At 40.3% G+C, this 17,667-nt stretch overlaps 1 protein-coding gene across 10 annotated transcripts in view; it reads right to left on the bottom strand.

Annotated features, from left to right (window-relative positions):
- Window positions 1–17,667, bottom strand: part of gpsm1b (G protein signaling modulator 1b) — a 251,508-nt gene that overhangs the window by 42,518 nt on the left and 191,323 nt on the right. For 2 of the 10 annotated variants that reach the window (XM_072565874.1, XM_072565877.1), the window contains exon 1: window positions 12,652–12,770. The exons of the other annotated variants lie outside the window; for them this stretch is intronic. The gene's annotated coding sequence lies outside the window, so the exon portion shown is untranslated. Of the gene's footprint in view, window positions 1–12,651; window positions 12,771–17,667 lie in introns of those variants that run through there. 10 annotated transcript variants of the gene reach the window in all.

Below are 17,667 nucleotides of genomic sequence, written 5' to 3'. Positions count from 1 at the left end.
GTGGAGACAGTGGCCATGGATTTGTGGGAATTATACATTGGAAATACAGTTCTGGAGTAGCTAAATTTGACAGTCATAGAGCCACAGAGATGTACAGCATGGAAACAGACCCTGAGGTCCAACTCATTCATGCCAACCAGATATTCCAATCCATTCTAGCCCCATTTGCCAGCACACAGCCCATATCCATCTACCTGCAACTCCACTTTCAAGGAGCTTTGAACCTGCACTCCAAGGTCTCTTTGTTCAGCAACACTCCCTAGGACCATTAAGTGTATAAGTCCTGCTAAGATTTGCTTTCCCAAAATGCAGCATCTCACATTTATCTAAATTAAACTCTATCTGCCACTCCTCAGCCCATTGGACCATCTGGTCAAGATCCCATTGTAATCGGAGGTAATCTTCTTCGCTGCCCACTACACCTCAGCTGCAAACTTATTAACTATACCTCCGATGTTCACATCCAAATCATTTATATAAATGATGAAAAGTAGTGGACTCAGCACAGAGCCTTGTGGCACTCCACTGGTCACAGGCCTTCAGTCTGAAAACAACCCTTCACCGCTTCCCTCTGTCTTCTACCTTCAAGCCAGTTCTGTATCCAAATGGCTAGCTCTCCCTGTATTCCATGAGATCTAACCTTACTAACCAGTCTCCCATGGGGAACCTTGTCAAACGCCTTACTGAAGTCCACATAGATCACATCCACCGCTCCGCCCTCATCAATCTTCTTTGTTATTTTTTCAAAAGTCTCAATCAAGTTTGTGAGACATGATTTCCCATGCACAAAGCCACGCTGACTATCCCTAATCAGTCCTTGCTTTTCCAAAAATGTGTAAAGCCTGCCCCTCAGGGTTCCCTCCAACAACCTGCCCAGCACTGACGTCAGGCTCACCAGTCTATCGTTCCCTGGCTTGTTCTTACCACCTTTCTTAAATAATGGTACCACGTTAGCTGACCTCCAGTCTTCTGGCACCTCACCTGTGACTATCGATGATACAAATATCTCAGCAAAGGGCCGAGCAATCACTTCCCTAGCTTCCCACAGAGTTCTACGGTACACCTGATCAGGTCCTGGGAATTTACCCACCCCTTTATGCATTTGAAGACATCCAGCACTTCCTCTTCTGTAATAAGGATGCTTTTCAAGATGTCACCATCTATTTCCCCACATTCTATATCTTCCATGTCTTTCTCCACAGTAAATGTTGATGCAACATTTAGTATCACCACCATTTCCTGCAGCTCCACATAAAGGCCATGTTGCTGATCTTTGAGGGGCCCTATTCACTCCCTAGTTGTCCTTCTGTCCTTAATGTATTTATAAAAACGCTTTGGATTCTCCTTAACCCTATTTGCCAAAGTTATCTCAAGTCCTCTTTTTGCCCTCCTGTTTCCCTCTTAAGTATACTCCTACTGCTGTTGTAAAGATTCACTTGATCTCTCCTGTCGATACATAAGGGCGGAGGTTAGAGAGGAGACCATGTGGGAAATTCCTTTCAATGTGAAGATGATGTGGTTGAAGGTTTAGGGCAGTAGGAGGTAGGAAGTTACTCGTTTGGGGCAGAGTGGGGGTACTGGAGGAAGGAGGGGTAATTTAAACCTATTGCACCATGGACTAAGGAAGGCAAAACTTAATTCAGTTCCTACATTCTCCCTAATTTCTTCCCCTTAAGCCTGGAATGTTAAGTGACCTGTCTGTGGCAGTGACTGAAGTTAATGTGAGGGTAGACCTATTGGCGTGCTTAAGGACCTCAGAGTGGTTAGGCGGCCAATATTCAAACCCTATTACAGGGTCAGTCATGCACTCAATTCTTATGTTGTATTTCCTTCATAAATTCAAGGTCACATTTATATTGAAAACGATAACCTGAGTTTCATTTTTACCCTCCTCGCTGTGCAACGTCTGCCGTGAGGTGAGTATGTAGTTACATTGTGACATACCTCCATGGGCAATTACCACTGTAAACATGAACATTAAGTTGGTGTGCCATGGTTCAGAGTCTAAGGTGCACTTTCACATGTTGACTGTAGTATGTAGCTACATTTGTGATGGTTGAGGTTCTGGCATTCTTTCCATCACATGGCTCATCCTACTTTGTCTACCTATCATTAATGTGTTGGCAGGATTTGCAAGTTGATGCTCAAACTGTTGGGCTGCATTACAAATGCACTTCTCTTGACCTCTCCAATGATCTGTGCTCAAGATTATGCTCGACAAGTCAGATCCTACAGTGAGACCTGGCTTGATAGATCGTAAGTAGTTTTCTTGGTGGTGGACAGTCACTGAACAAGAGGAGATTGTTAGGTTGTCTCTTATTGGAGACAGTCATTACTTGACATTTTTGCCACAAATGTTACTTATTATAAATAAATACTGTAAATAAACCCATTGTAAATACTTTGTTGATGACTAACAGGGGTTCCTGCTACTTCCTTTGCCAGTCAGATATTAACTGGATTAACACCAAAATACAATGGGATGAAACATGGACTAGTCTGGACCTCAACCATACTGTCCTGGAGAGATACCGAAAATGGACAGTCCTAGAAAATAAACAAATGCAAGAACTAACTGACCCTGCTTGGCTTCAACATTGAAACGGTGGCTCAGTGGTTCGCACTGTTGCCTCACAGGGCCAGTGACCCGGGCTCGATTCCAGCCTCAGGTGACTGTCCGAGTTTCCTCCAAGTGCACCAGTTTCCTCGCACAGTCCAAAGCTCTGCAGATTAGTTGAATCAGACAAGCTAAAGTGCCCATCGTGTTCAGGGATGTGTAGGTTAGGTGTATTAGTCATGGGAAATGTAGAGTAATAGAGTAGGTGGCACACTTTTCGGAGGATTGGTATGGACTTGATGGGCCAAATGGGCTGTTTCATACGGTAGGGATTCTATGATTCTCTGATTCCAACTTGAGGTTCTGCGATTGACTCGAGCTTTCTTGTTTGGTTAAGGAAGGCATTTAGAGCAGACAGTCCAGGAGCAAAGAAAAAACAAAAATGCGAGCCAAACGACATTGTAAAGGATTTATACTTTCCTGCCTGCAATCAATCAGCATAAGTAAAGGAGATTAACACTTCAAAACAATTAGCATAATTCTAGTTGGGCCAATGGACTGTTTCTGTACTGTGCATCTCATGTCAGTGCCTTAGAATGTATTGCAACATTAAAGGTGCTTTATAAGTGCAGTTGTTCATTTAATTTTATTTAAGAAGTCTTCCAAACTCATTGCACTTATATTGCACCTTTTCACATCCTCAACGCACTTCATTGCAAACAATGTGTTTCTGAAGTATAACCAGTGTGCCTGTGTACTGGAAGAAACATTCACATAGCAAGATCCCATAAACGGCAAACGTAAAGCACAGTTCTTTAATTATTCACTGTCCAGATTGACTGAGGGATAGATGTTGACCAGGACACCAAGAGAATCCTCTCGACTTCTCTTCCAACAGTGCCACTGAATCTTTCCATCTCAATAGGTTGGCAGGGCTTCAATTAGACATCTCATCTATGCGATGGTTCCTTTAACAGTTCAACACTGTTAATGCTCTGCTGAATTGTCAGTCTAAATTTGGTGATTTGCCTGCAGATTTTAAAGAATATAATAAATTATTTTGACACAGTTACTTAAACTATTATCCCAAATAATAATGGACTTGGGACCCTGGAGGAAAATTAACTTGAGATTTATGACAAAATTAAGGGATTGTTACAGGTTATTTGTCATAATACACATGTAGGAAACTCTTCAACAACAAAGACCCGAGCTCTCCCCTTATTTGTACCTTATACTAAAATACACTGACGTTGGTTACAGAATATGATTAGCCCTGACTATAGAAACACAAAGTAGGAACCAGAGGAAGCCACTCAGCCCTTCACGCCTCTGCTCCACAAATTAATATGATCATGATTGATCATCCAACTCAGAAACCTATTCCCACTTTCCTCCCATTCCCACTGATCCCTTTAACCCTAAATATTTTATCGACACTTGAAAGCATTCAATGTTTTGGCCTCAACTACTTTCTGTGGCAGAGAGTTCCACACTCTCTGGGTGCAGGGGGAGACATTTCTCTGCATCTCAGCCCTACATGGCTTACCCCATAGCCTTAGACTATGACCCCTGGTTCTGGACTGTCCTTCCTATTAAATTTAAGACCTTTCTATGAGATCCAACCACCACCACCTCTAACCCTGCCCACTATAATTCTTCTAAAATTAAACTAATTCTGTAGAGTGTCACATGATCTGATTAGGGCCCAAGATTATGAGCTGCATTGGGCTCCAGTTCTTTGAGTCTATCCAGGCCAATTAATTTAACCATGGACAATGATAAAGTAATATAGCCATACGGCACGGAAATAGACCCTTCAGTCAAACCAGTCCATGCCAACCACAATCCTAATTTGATGTCCTCAATAACTCTTCTCGGCAGTTTACGAGGCAAGAGTACCTTGAATTGGAAACAAATGACATTAACTGTTCAAGAGGGACTCTTGCTGTATGTTCCACCAGCACTGTAGAGTAACAAAATTTGTAAGTACAACAATTTGCAAAATTTGCTTTCAAGTTAAGGGATAATATCTTAGCAATTAAGATAGGACAAAGGAACTCATTATTTAAAATAGCTCTCAGACAGAACAACAAAAATGAGCAAAAATAGAAAACAAGAATGACAGGCCAGTGATAAAGCCAGAGAAATTCAGAATATAAAAACAACAATTTAAGAGTATCAGACAATGAGTTGCAAAATAGAGCACACCAGGAATTAGGAAGGGTTAGTGAGAGAGGTTCACTGAAACTATCGCAACTTTGATGCATTTAACAGCAAAGTATTTTTAGACAAGCACCTCTAATATAATAAAATACACCCAAGTCTCTCACAAATAATGATTATCAACATTTGACAGTGAACCACATAATAGAAGAGGTGACCAAAAGCTTGGTCAATGACACTGGCTTTAAACGGTGTCTTAAAGGAAGAGAGAGCGACAGAGGGCACGAGCGAAGAGAGAGAGATTTGTGTTTGGAGGGTGTGTTGGGAGGGGGGGGGGGGGGTGGTACTGAGAATAGAAGGGTGGGACCAGGAGGTGGGAAGAAGAGGAGATAAGGGAGTGATAAAAAGAGAGAAAGTAAGAAAGAAAAAGGAAAAGAAATAATGAAAAGAGGAGAAAGAATAGGATGCGGAAAGATTAAGTATGGAAAACTCAAAGGTATGGCCTTGACAGCCGAATTAGAATTAGGTTTTATTGTTACGTATACTCAATCCAGGGTCACAGGAGTACAGTGCAAAGTTTACAATGTCACCATTCCCAACATTAAGGCCAGAAGCAGTATTTAACTGGTTCTCCACTATAAATAACTTATAAACAAGCTTTGAGAATAATATCCCCAGGATACTAACATCAGAATAACTATTTGAAATATATTTCAAACCCATTCTGATGGGATGCAATCTCTCTCTCACTGTTAGTGAGGGTATTTATGATTACTGTTATGTTACAGCGTGCATTAGGAGCAGACACGAATCCCTTGGCCCCTTGAACCTACTCCACCATTCAGCAAGGTCATGTCTGATTGCTTTACATTCTCCCCTGATAATGTTTTACCCTTCTGCTTCTCATCTCGGCCTTAGAAAGACTTGCTGACCCTGCTTCCATTGAGTTTTAAAGCAGACAGTTCCAAAGACCCTCAAAGCTCAGAAAAAATGCCTGTCTAGGTCTTAAATGGATAATCACTTATTTTTAATTACTGGACCCTATTGAAGAATCTCCCACAAGAGGAAGCAACCTTTTCACATGAACCCTATCAAGATCCCTCAGGACATTGTCATCACCTCTCACTCTTCTAAACTTGTATGGGTACAAGCCTAGTCTGTTTCAATATTTTGTCATAAGATAACCCACCCGTTAGAGGTATTGGTCTGGTAGACTTTCTCTGAACTGCTTCTGACATACATACATCCAATCTTAAATAATTAAGTTTTACTGCGTTCCCAAACTGAACTAGTCCCACTTGCCTGTGTTTGGCCCGTCTCTCTCCAAATCTTGCTGATTCAAGAACTTATCCAAACTCTACGACTCTAGTACTATACACAATACTCCAGTTGTGGTTGAATGTGTTGCACACCTGAATCATAACCTCCTGAAACCCCCTTGCAAACAGCAATACCATTCTATTAGCTTTCCCTATCACTTGCTGTACCTGCATACTAACCTATTGCGATTCATGCAGTACGACGCCCAGATCCCTCTGCACCTCAGAGATTTGCAACCACTCATCATTTACAGACTTCCATTTTTTTTCTCTTGCTGCCAACATTGACAATTTCACATTTCCCATATTATATTCCATTTGTCCATTCATGTAACTTATTGGACATCCCTTTGTACCTGATGTACTTTTGACACAAAAAAGGTAAGAAAACAAATTGTGACCAGCAAATTCAGCAACCATACCTTCTGTCCCTTCATTCAATACGACTTGCATAACGTTGAGAGCCCAATCTAGAGTCCTGTGGCACAACACTCATTATATCTTGCCAACCAGAAAATTACCCATTTATATCTTCTATTTCCTATTAGCCAGCCAATCACTTATGCATGCCAATATGTTGCTTCCTACACAATAAGCCCTTATTTTCCACAATAACTTTTGGGTTTGGCACCTTATACAGTGCCTTCTGAAAATAAAAAAAATAGAGCACATCAATCCACAGCAAATATTGCTTCTTCAAATATCTCCACTCTGTTGGATAACAACAACCTTCCTTTTGCAAAAAATCACATTGACTCTGTCTGACCATCTTGAACAATGTGAACTGTCCTACTCTCATTGTTAATAACAATTTCTGACATCCTTCCTCTGACAGACATTAAGCTTACTGCTTTATAAGTGAGAACCAAGACTTCACTATCACCATTTGTTATTCTTTAAAAGAGGAGAAAATATTGAACAGGTTGTGTGACCCATCAAATTGCATTGCTCCCATAATCTGTGCACAAAAGTCTTGTGATGTGCATCCGACTTTTCTACTTACCTTGAGAAAGGGAATGAGCTAAATGTAGACCCATTGGGAAATAAAATTAAAAACTTTCCTCACTACACAAAACAGAATTTCATGAACGTCTTGCATAACAATTTAGGATGATGACAAGGGGGCAATGCTACTAAGCCTGGCAATTCAGATGCCCAGTCTAATGCCACACGGGCTGAAATCTCACCTCAGCTGCTGGGGGAGTTCGAACTCAATCAATAAATCTCAGTGATGGTGACAGTGAAAGTATCAGCAAAAACCTAACTGGTTCACTAATTCCCTTTAGAGAAAGAAATCTGCTGCCATTACCTGGGTCTGGCCTACGTGTAACTCCAGGCCCACAGCAATGTGACTGCTCTCTGAAATGGTGCAGGAAGCTACTCAATTCAAGGGCAATTAGGGATGGGCAGTAAATACTCGCTTTGCCTACGTTCCATGATAGAAATCTTTTAAAAAAGCACTGTAAAATGCAACATCCTCATATAATGCAGATTAATGAGTCCAAGTGATGACAAAGTAGCTCATTCACTTTGGAAACATTATCAAAACAGCCTGGTAACACTGCCAAAATTGGAAGAGATTTGAAATTTTACTTGGAATTGTTGTCAATGAAGAGGAGGATTTAAGTGATATTAATTCAACCATCCATCCAGAGCATGGAATTGCTTTTTTTAAAAATGGCTCCTGGATCCTTCCTTCCACCACTCGCTCCCAAGATCAACTGCACAGATTTATCATTCTTAGTGTGAAATTACTCCATTTCAATAGTAAAAAGACCTTTATTAGCTTGAATTTATTCTGCACTCTGTTGAATTTCAAGTCATATTCTGAGGGTCAGAGCAAATCAATATTTTTATAATTAGCTTTCGCAAAATAAGAGAGAGGAGTATCTTAACTAGCTTCCATAATAAATTTCCTGGGGTCCAAATCCCACCTCATGGAGGGGAATGAGAGAAGATACATCTTTCAGTCTCAGTTTTGGAAATATCAACACGCACTGGAGCTCATGCTTGCTGATGGTACAGGAGGCTTTCAACTTTGATCTGTTGCACAGTTTAAACTGTCTATGATTGTAATTCCAAAACACCCACATTTCTATGCCTTCCAATCATTGAAGATAGTCTTATGATTCCAGCTGATGGTAATACTGGAAAAGTCAGATCTCAAAATGAAACCAGTCTTGAAAGATCAGGTAGAATTTATTTTGCAGTTGGATCATGTGGTGCAATAAACATATTCACACGGTGCTGTTGATGTTCTTTAGCAAAAGAGCACAAATTTGTTGCACAAAAAAGAAAAAGCTAAGTAAAATCATAACACAGAGAGCAACAAAGCTTCAAGCTACTTTCCAACACTATCAGTTAAAGGGACTCAATTCCAGAGAAACATTATGTTTTATCAGTGTTTTAAACTTTTAACCAACTGAGGCTTTTTAATTTCTTTTTTCTGGAACTGTAGAGATAGTTTCATCATTCCTTTCAGAGTCTGATGGCATGAGCCTTTCACAATTCTGGTGGCCACGTTTTTTCTTTTGGAGCCAATATCTTGGAAATTTCTGGCCCAAACTCTCCTGACACTCAATTGACCAACTACAGGAGTAATCATCCCAACACTCAGTGCATCAGGGCATTATTTAAATGAGTCACAACACACTGCAGCACCCATGAACTATGAGAAGCCGAGGAAAAACACCTATACAATGTATTCAGGAACAATGAGAATCTGATAAGTGCAGTTCGCCAATTCCTGCACAACAGACTTAAACAAGAAGCCACAACACGCGCAGAGATTCTAGTCAGCCTACCATACATCAAAGACATCTTGGAGGTGAATGCCAGAATCCTCCAGCCCCCAGGAACCTTGGTAGCCCACAAACCTACCATCACACTGAAACAGCTCCTGACGAATTTAAAGGACCCCGTAACAAAAACTAGCAGAACAAATGCCACATACAAAATACCCTGCAAGGACTGCAACAAACATTACATTGGTCAAACAAGCAGGAAACTAGCCACCAGGATAAATAAGCATCAACTAGCCACCAAAAACCATGACCAATTATCACTTGTATCCACATATACAGATGAGGAAGGACACCACTTCGACTGGGACAATAAATTCATCCTCAGACAGGCTAAACAAAGACACACAGGAATTCCTAGAGACCTGGCATTCAAACTGGAACTCTATTAACAAACATATCGATTTGGACGCCCTTTACCAATCTCTCAGAAACAGAACCGGAAATGATATCATCCACAACAGACCAAGGCACATAAGCAGCAAGTGGGACAGAGCACCAGCACTTCACTGGAGCTCAACGATGATATTACCTAGCATGGTAACAGAAAATCTCAGAACAAATCTACCAGCTCAGCTTACAACCCAAATTCTCTTGGCTTGGGAGCTTCACAGACTAGACCTCACTCTGCTGAAGGGTCAGGCTTCCCAGAACGGAAAAACCTCCTGTGAAGAGAAAAGCTTTTCTCTTCTGAGCTAAACTCTTGTTTTCTTCTAAACTGAAGTCAAAACAAAACTGAAAGCTTTGTTCTGTTTACTCTTTTTTAGAGTCAAAAGAATAAATACCTTCGCCATTAACACTACAGGGGTTTCTCCTATGTACTTGAATGCAATCATGGCTTCTTGAAACTTATGCACTTAGATTGCTGTCCAAATGACTTTCTGATCTGCTTAAAACAAATTTCATAGAATTGATCCATATCCATCAGTCTCTGTTTTGAAATCCAAATCTAAAAAATAAATGTATAGTATATTTTACATTATATTGTATTGGACGGCTAGAAGTTTGGGGCAGCAAATATTTTTCATGTAGATTTAACTTTCTGCTTGTTGCAACCCTGCAGCTGTCATTGGCCTCAAGGATTGACTAATAAAGAAACGATACTCGTATGAACCTATGCATCAGATATTATTTCAGAAAGCAGTGCAGTTTGTGGAATTTCTTTCGTTTGTTCTTTTACTTAAGCTGCCCTGAATTCACGCAGGATTCAAGATGCTACAAATCTTAGAAATGTGAAATGCTGCAACTTTTAGCTTCACAAAAGCCACTTAACACCGAAGGTCATTCACTGAGCTGCTACTTTGTACATATTCTGAGGAATTGCTGCATTTCTAAAGGTAGCATTTGTAAATCAGATGGGTAATTATGAGGCCCTACCTACTTTAAGCCCTGAGGTGTAACAGGACTGTTCGAGAATTGCAAAGCATACAAGGTAGCTATTCAGTCTATTGCAATTGTGCTGGATCATCAGATTTTTTTTATTCACTTGTGGAACATGATCACTGCTGGCTGTGCGAGCATTCTGCTGCCCATCTCTAGTTGCCCTTCAGAAGGCAGTGGTGAGCTGACTTCCTGAACTGTCATGTGCTATGTGCAATAGGCAGTCTGTGTGCTACAGGCAGAGCCACAATGCCGTTAGGGAGTGAATTTAAAGATTTTGGCCCAGCAGCAGTGAAGGAATGGCAATATATTTCCAGGTCAGAATGGCGAGTGGCTTGGAGGGGAATTTGAAGGTGGTGGTGTTCCCATGTATCTGCTGCCCTTGCCCTTCTCAATGAAAGTGATCCTGGGTTTGGAAGGTGCTCTCTGAGGATCTTTGGTGAATTTCTGCAGTGCATCTTAAACTAGCCAATTAATCTCACTGCTCTGGTTCATCCCTGCAACCTGAGAACGGTTTTGTTTAAAAGTGTTCTACCTTAATCAGAAGGACTCCTCAGTGACACAGAAACACTGTCAATCCTTGGCTGGCCTATGGAGTCCACTTTTCTGAGGTCCCCACCTCCTCAACATGTGCTGTGTAACCTGCTTCTTTAACCACCAACACATCAGTGCTAAAGCTTCATATGTTAAGAAAAGAGAGTATACAAGAGGCACAAAATGCATGGATTAGAAGTCAACATTGAAAAATCATGTCGGGTAGTGAACCTTTCAGACTTGTTCCCAACTTTTTCTAAAATTGATACCCTGCCATTTGATAGATCCCAATAAGTTGTTTTCTGTAAAATTCTCAGCAAGTATCCTAAATGGAGAAATGGAGAGAATGGCACAGTGACTCGATCTAAATCTCACGCTGTGTGCAGCTGCAGCAAAAGAACTCTAGTTTTGCCCTTGTGTTAACAATGAAAGTTGAAGAAATGAATGTTTTTTTTTGGGGGGGGGGGTGAGAAGAGAAGAGAACCAGAGGCAGAACCAGAGAAACAATGAAAAAAAAGAGAGAAAAAAAGTCCTGTGTGCAGTGATTGCAGAGCTCTGAAAGCCAGCAAGCTATTGATTAAGTGACATGTCGTAAAAGGAAAACAGACACTGATTTTGTAATGGGCTTCTGAAAGCATTTTCCACTTTTATTTCAAGATTGTGTATTGTACTATGTGAAGGAGTGCAATGAGATTAGCATCAACAATTCACTCTTTCAAACAAAAACATGCCACAACATACAGATATAATAATAATTTCCTCTTCTGTGCAGGACCAATGGCTCCTTTCCTTAAGGAGAAGTTCTCCATGTCAGACAATCTTAAAACAATGTGGGACAAAGGTCACAGAAAGGGTGGAGAAACACAGGCAAAATATTTGAGGAAAATTCATCCTGATTCCGTTGGACAACTGAGATTTTGCAGCATGCAGATCCAAATTCTTGGGAGAAAATGAGAGGGTAGTGAGGCTTATCTTCATCTTAAATTTCATACGTCTGGCCCAGTGTGAAACATTAACAGACAGGAATAATTCAGATTGGTTCAAAGAAAAGCATAATTGCTTGAAAGTCTTCAGGGTTACATGAGTTTTGATATGCATAGTTATTGATCTTTCTTTTTTGAAGTACTTTATCAATCTCTTATTGACAATTGAAACTAGTAAACTTTCTATGTAATGCGCAAAAATTCATATGTAACTATTTCTTAAACATTCAAACTGGATCCACAAATATAACAATGTTAATTAGTATGAGGCAGCTTGTCCACCTGCTTTCATCTTTTCTCCTCTTCAACAACCTTGTCAAATCTTTCTCTTGGAACAACCATTATTATGAACAGAAGCCCGCACCATGGGTGATGCTGAGTCCACTTGCTATTTAAATGTAATCACATTGGGGCCATAATGCTATCGCCTGTTACCCAGATTTTTGACAAGAAAACAATTCACTGAGTACGTGTCAAGTTTTACATTGACAGCACACAAGCCTACATTTGCAGATTTTACTGTTTGAATCAATTTAAAAACATAGCAAAGTGTGACCCTAAGGTTTAACTAACATTTTTCACATTGGCACACTATAAGTTCAACTTAAAGTGAACTTAAAGCATCCAAATGGCTATGGAAAAAATTTAATTTAAACCTGTTCCCGTCACCACATCCAATTTGTGTAAAAGCGGCATGCATAGCAATTCCAGCTTTTGCTGTTCTCTTCAGGTGTCACTACCATTTGAACATTTGTTTAACCCCTACAACTAAACAAATTATAATTGCTGCCCCGGTACTCATTAGTACCACAGAAGTACAACTTTGCAGGTCAGTCATGTCTTGATTACATTCAAATTCTTTAAATAAAGCCATTGACAAATACTTATAAGAACGTGAAAGAGAAACCTACTTGCTCAAAACCAGTTTCACAGGCAACGTAAGCTATCATCCGTAGCTGCTAATGATGATAAATTACTGAAATGCTCTGAAATATCACTGCCCAGTGTATCAACATGTCCATCCTGTAAATTCACCTGTTCAGCAAAGGAGCTGAAAGAAGTCCAGAACTACCTTTTAAGCAACTTGCATAAAATATTCAAGCTCCACCTCCTGAAGCTCCCAGCACGTTAATGAGATCTCGGAGTCAATCACACATGCTTTTACATGCTGTGGCCACTCTACAATAGTATTCTTGAATGCAACTTGTGTTGTCACCTGTGCAAGGGATTAAAATCTGAAGGGCAGAATGTTGAACTCTAAAGAACTTATTTACAATATATATCAATGACTCGGATAATGGAGGTGAACGTACTGTCAGGATTGTGGATGACACAAAAATAGGTGGGAAGGGAAGTAGTGAGGATGACAGAATCTACAGAGAGACAAGGATTGTTTTAGTGACTGGAAAAAAAAATTGGCAGATGGAATATAATGTGGGGAATTGTGAGGTTATGCACTTTGGCAGGATGAAAAGAATAGCTAAGAATGATTTATGATTTGGAGATGCCGGCGTTGGAGTGGGGTCTACAAAAAGTTAAAAATCACAATACCAGGTTATAGTCCAACAGGTTTAATTGGAAGCACTAGATTTCGGAGCACCACTCCTTCATCAGGCGGCACTCCAAAAGCTAGTGCTTCCGATTAAACCTGTTGGACTATAACCTGGTATTGTGTGATTTTTAACTATGATTTAAATGGGGAAAGATTGTAGGTAGCTGCAGCACAGAGGGATTTCTGGGTCCTGGTGATTAATCATGAATCACAATTGATAGTATCCAAGTTCAATTCGTAATAGGGAAACCAAATGGAATGGAATTCCAAAGGGAATGAAGTATAAAAATAGGGAGTCTTGCTAAAACTATACAAGGTACTATCAGACTGCAGCTGGAATACCGTGTAGAGTTTAGGTCACTTTAGTTAAGGAAAAATATAGGCATCAGAGGCAGTCCAGAAAAGGTTCACTAAGTTGATCCAAAGTATGGAGGATTTTTCGTGAATGAGGAATGGTTGAGTAGTTTGAACCTGTAACCATTGGAGTTTAAAAGAATGAGAGGTGACTGGATTGAAACAAACAATACTCTTAGGGGACTTAACAAGATTGATGCAGAGAGACTGTATTCTTGTGGGAGAGTCTAGGGCCAGAGGGCATATTCTCAGATTAAGCCATCACCCATTTAAAACAGAAATTAGAAAGATATTTTGAGAGCATGGTAGAATCCTATAGCATAGAGGGCTGCCAAAGCTAGATCATTAAGCATATTCAAGACTGAGATCAATTTTTAATCAGTGGGTGTATCAAGGTTTATGGGGAAAAGGCGGGAAAGTGACTTTAGGGTTACCAGATCAGACACGATCTCATTGAATGGCAGAATGGACTCAATGGGCCAAATGGCCTACTTCTGCTTCTATGTTTTATGGTTTTATGGAAGCATTGCTGAATTCTCATAACGAGATGGAAACAAGGTACGACAGGACTTGGATACAAATGTGCCAATCACATTGTTGTGTGATGGACAACCCCAAAGGAATGAAATTGAAAGAATTTCCATTTCCACTTCAGTTTAATCATTGCTCAGAAATAGCTCCAAGTGATTCATCTGAAAATCAAGTTGCTATTACATAGACGAATGTAGAGGCAGTCTGTCCACACAGAATAGTCTGTCAATAGCATTAGATCCGCTGGCAATTAATCTGTTTTTTTGGTTGCGTTGGCTGGAGTCCAACATATTCACACAGCAAACAATGGACAGTGTTCATGGCTCAGTGAGCATCACGCAGTGTGCATAACCAAGGCATCGACTTCAGAGGCTCCAGGCTGCGATCAGCTAGCACAATAATACTCCACTAAATTGGGTTCAAAGTCCTCAAGGAGAGGAAAGGATTATATTAAACCTCCAGGCAAGAGAACCTTTATTTCAACCACTATTCAGTGACTACCAGTAAGTCAAAGTTGAGGGGAAGTACACATAGGCCTTAGAGGGGCCATTAATACAAAAGACTGATACTGGGGCTAAAAAAAAAAGTTGAATTACTCGGACAGTAGTCAAGACTCAATCTGTACTCCATCAAATACAGAATTAAAAGGTGATCAAATCATACAACCTAGCAAAGTACAGCATGGAAACAGACCTTTTGGTCCAAATTGTCCATGCCGACCAGATACCTTAAATTAATCTAGTCCTATTTGTCAGCATTTGGCCCATATCCTTCTAAACCCTACCTATTCATATATCCATCAATGTTGCAATTGTACCAGCCTCCACCATTTCCTCTGGCAGCTCATTCCATACACACACCACCCTCTGTGTGAAAAAGTTGCCACTTAAGTCTCTTTTAAATGTTTCCCCTCTCACCCTAAACCTATGCCCTCTAGTTTTGGACTCCAATACCCTGGGGTAAAGACCTTGACTTTCAACCCGAACCATGCCCCTCATGATTTTATAAACCTCTGTAAGGTTACCCTTGACAGTCAGAGAATTTTTCCCATGGTGGAAATGTGTCATAAGGGGGCATAATTTTAAGGTGATTGGAGGAAAGTTTAGGGGATATGTCAGAGGTAGGTTCTTTACACAGAGACTGGTGGATGCGTAGAATGCATTGCCAGCAGTGGTAGTAGAATCAGATACATTAGCAACATTTAATTGACTCTTGAATAGGCACATGGAAGATAGGACAATGAAGGTTATGTAGGTTAGTCTGATCTTAGAGTAGGCTAAAAGGTTAGCACGGCATCGAGGGCTGAAGGGTCTGTACTGTTCTATGTTCACCAATACTCCAGGGAAAATAGTCCCAGCCTATTCAGCCTCTCACTTTAGCTCAAAGTATTTAGAATGACTAAAGGTTTGATAGGTTCGAGAGAGAATAACTATTTCTCGAGTCTGACACATCCAGAACTCTCTCCCCTAAAACACTGCTGGGGTCAATGAAAAGTTTCAAAATGGAGCAAGATAGATTTTTGTGAAGCAAGTGTATCTGCAGCAGGCAAATGGATTTAAGGTTGAAGATACTTCTAATCTGACTGAACAGTGGAACACTCACTGAATCAAAGGGACTAATGGTGTACTCATTTCCACATTCCTTGGTTCAGTCCACTGTCCAATTAAAATTGGGTGGAGCACATTTTCAGCAACATTTAAAGAAGCTTGACAGCAACCCAGATAAATCCACCTCCTTCAGCATTTCCTCCCTCCTCCATACGGTGATAGCAATATCTACCATCTACAGGATGCACTGCAATAATTCACCAAAGATCCTTCAATCACACATCCCAAATCCACAATCGCTACTACCTGGAAGGATGCAGGCAGCAGATGCATGGGGACACCACAAAGTCAAATCCTAACATGTAAATATAATCATTGCTCTTTCATCGTCACTGATGTAAAACATAGAATTCCCTCCCAACAGCACTGTGGGAGTAACTACACAATATGGGTTGTAGCATTTCAGATAGACCCCTTATCAACTTCTCAAGGGGCAATGAGGGACAAGCACTTAAATGCATGTATATTATGATGAATAAATTAAAGCAGAAAGTTTAAAGTTTGCATAGAATAGTTTTGCCTTCCACTCTAAAACATCTTACCTCGAAATACATGGTGCAGCTTACTTATATTTCTCACAGAGCCTGTACAGCGATAGAGAGAGAGAAGCGCACAGCAAGAGAGAGAGAGAGAGAGAAAGAAAGAGAGAGAGAGAGAGAGAGAGATAGATACACACACACACATATACAGCGAGCACAAGAGAGAATTATACTTAGGGCATGGACCGAAGTCAGAGTCTTGTCAGATTCATGAAGCCACACGGTCAGAGTAAAATGTGTTTTTAACAGAAAGAGGCATTAAATCTGAAAGTATAAAATGAAATAATAAAGTAAAAGTGACAGAAATAAAACTATGTCAAATCAGAAAGTAGTAAATTAGTAAAAAAATACAAATGGTCAAATCCAGCCATCTAAAGCTTTCAATCTGAGATTCCAGTACACGAAGGAGTCAGAGGGCAGATACAACTTTAGACACTAATTCCTGCTAACTCTTGCATCAAATCCTTAATATTTTAAAAGATCCCCGACCTAAAGGGCTCATGCTCAGTATGATATATTGTGTCCATAATACATACACAAGGCTTTCCCACCAAATATTTTCATTCACTTAAATTGTCAATGAAAGGGGAACATGCTAAAATGTATGGATGCTGAACTTAACTTTTCAAAGCCAGGTTTGTTTGATCAAGTACAGGCTGCACTCCATGTGACCCTGTCTTCATCCATACCCCATGGTCCTGAGGAGGGAGGCACAATGATTCTCCTCAAAATGGAAAGGGCAACTTGAATAAAGATTCACTTTGAATCATTTTTAGACTCCTCCACAATGAACATGGACAGAGACAGAGAATCAGTCTCACAACTTCAGCAAGGTGCCAACAGAACAACACCGCACATTTATGTAGTGCCTTTAATGTTGTAGGGTGTGCCCAGTTGCTCAGAGGAGAGATTACCAAACAAAATTTGACACAGCCCCATAAGGAGATTTCAGGACCAGTGACGAGCGTGTTACACAACATACCAGGAGACTATTCAGCCCATTGTGCACGTACAGAACTCTTTGGAAGAGCTACTCAATTAATACCTCACCCTGCTCTTCCCTCTTACTCCTGCAAATCATTATTTTTTAACTATTTATCCAACTCATTTTAGAATATTGCTGTTAATTTAGTTTTCACCTTTTTTTCAGGAAGTGAATTTCAGATCATAGCAGTTCACTGAAATGAAACAAACATTCAGATATCTGCCTTTTTTATTTTGCAAATTACCTGACATTCATGCCCGACCTTTCTGCCTGCGGAAACAGCATCTCATTATACAGTCTACCAAAAATCTCTCAAATTTCAACAACTCCACTACATCGCTTGTTAGCTTGCCTTCTCA

The sequence above is a fragment of the Chiloscyllium punctatum genome, chromosome 49, assembly GCF_047496795.1.
Source record: "Chiloscyllium punctatum isolate Juve2018m chromosome 49, sChiPun1.3, whole genome shotgun sequence".
NCBI lineage: Eukaryota > Metazoa > Chordata > Chondrichthyes > Orectolobiformes > Hemiscylliidae > Chiloscyllium > Chiloscyllium punctatum.
The sequence above is the reverse complement of the archived record's forward strand: the minus strand, read 5'-3'. Positions and strand labels throughout refer to the sequence as shown.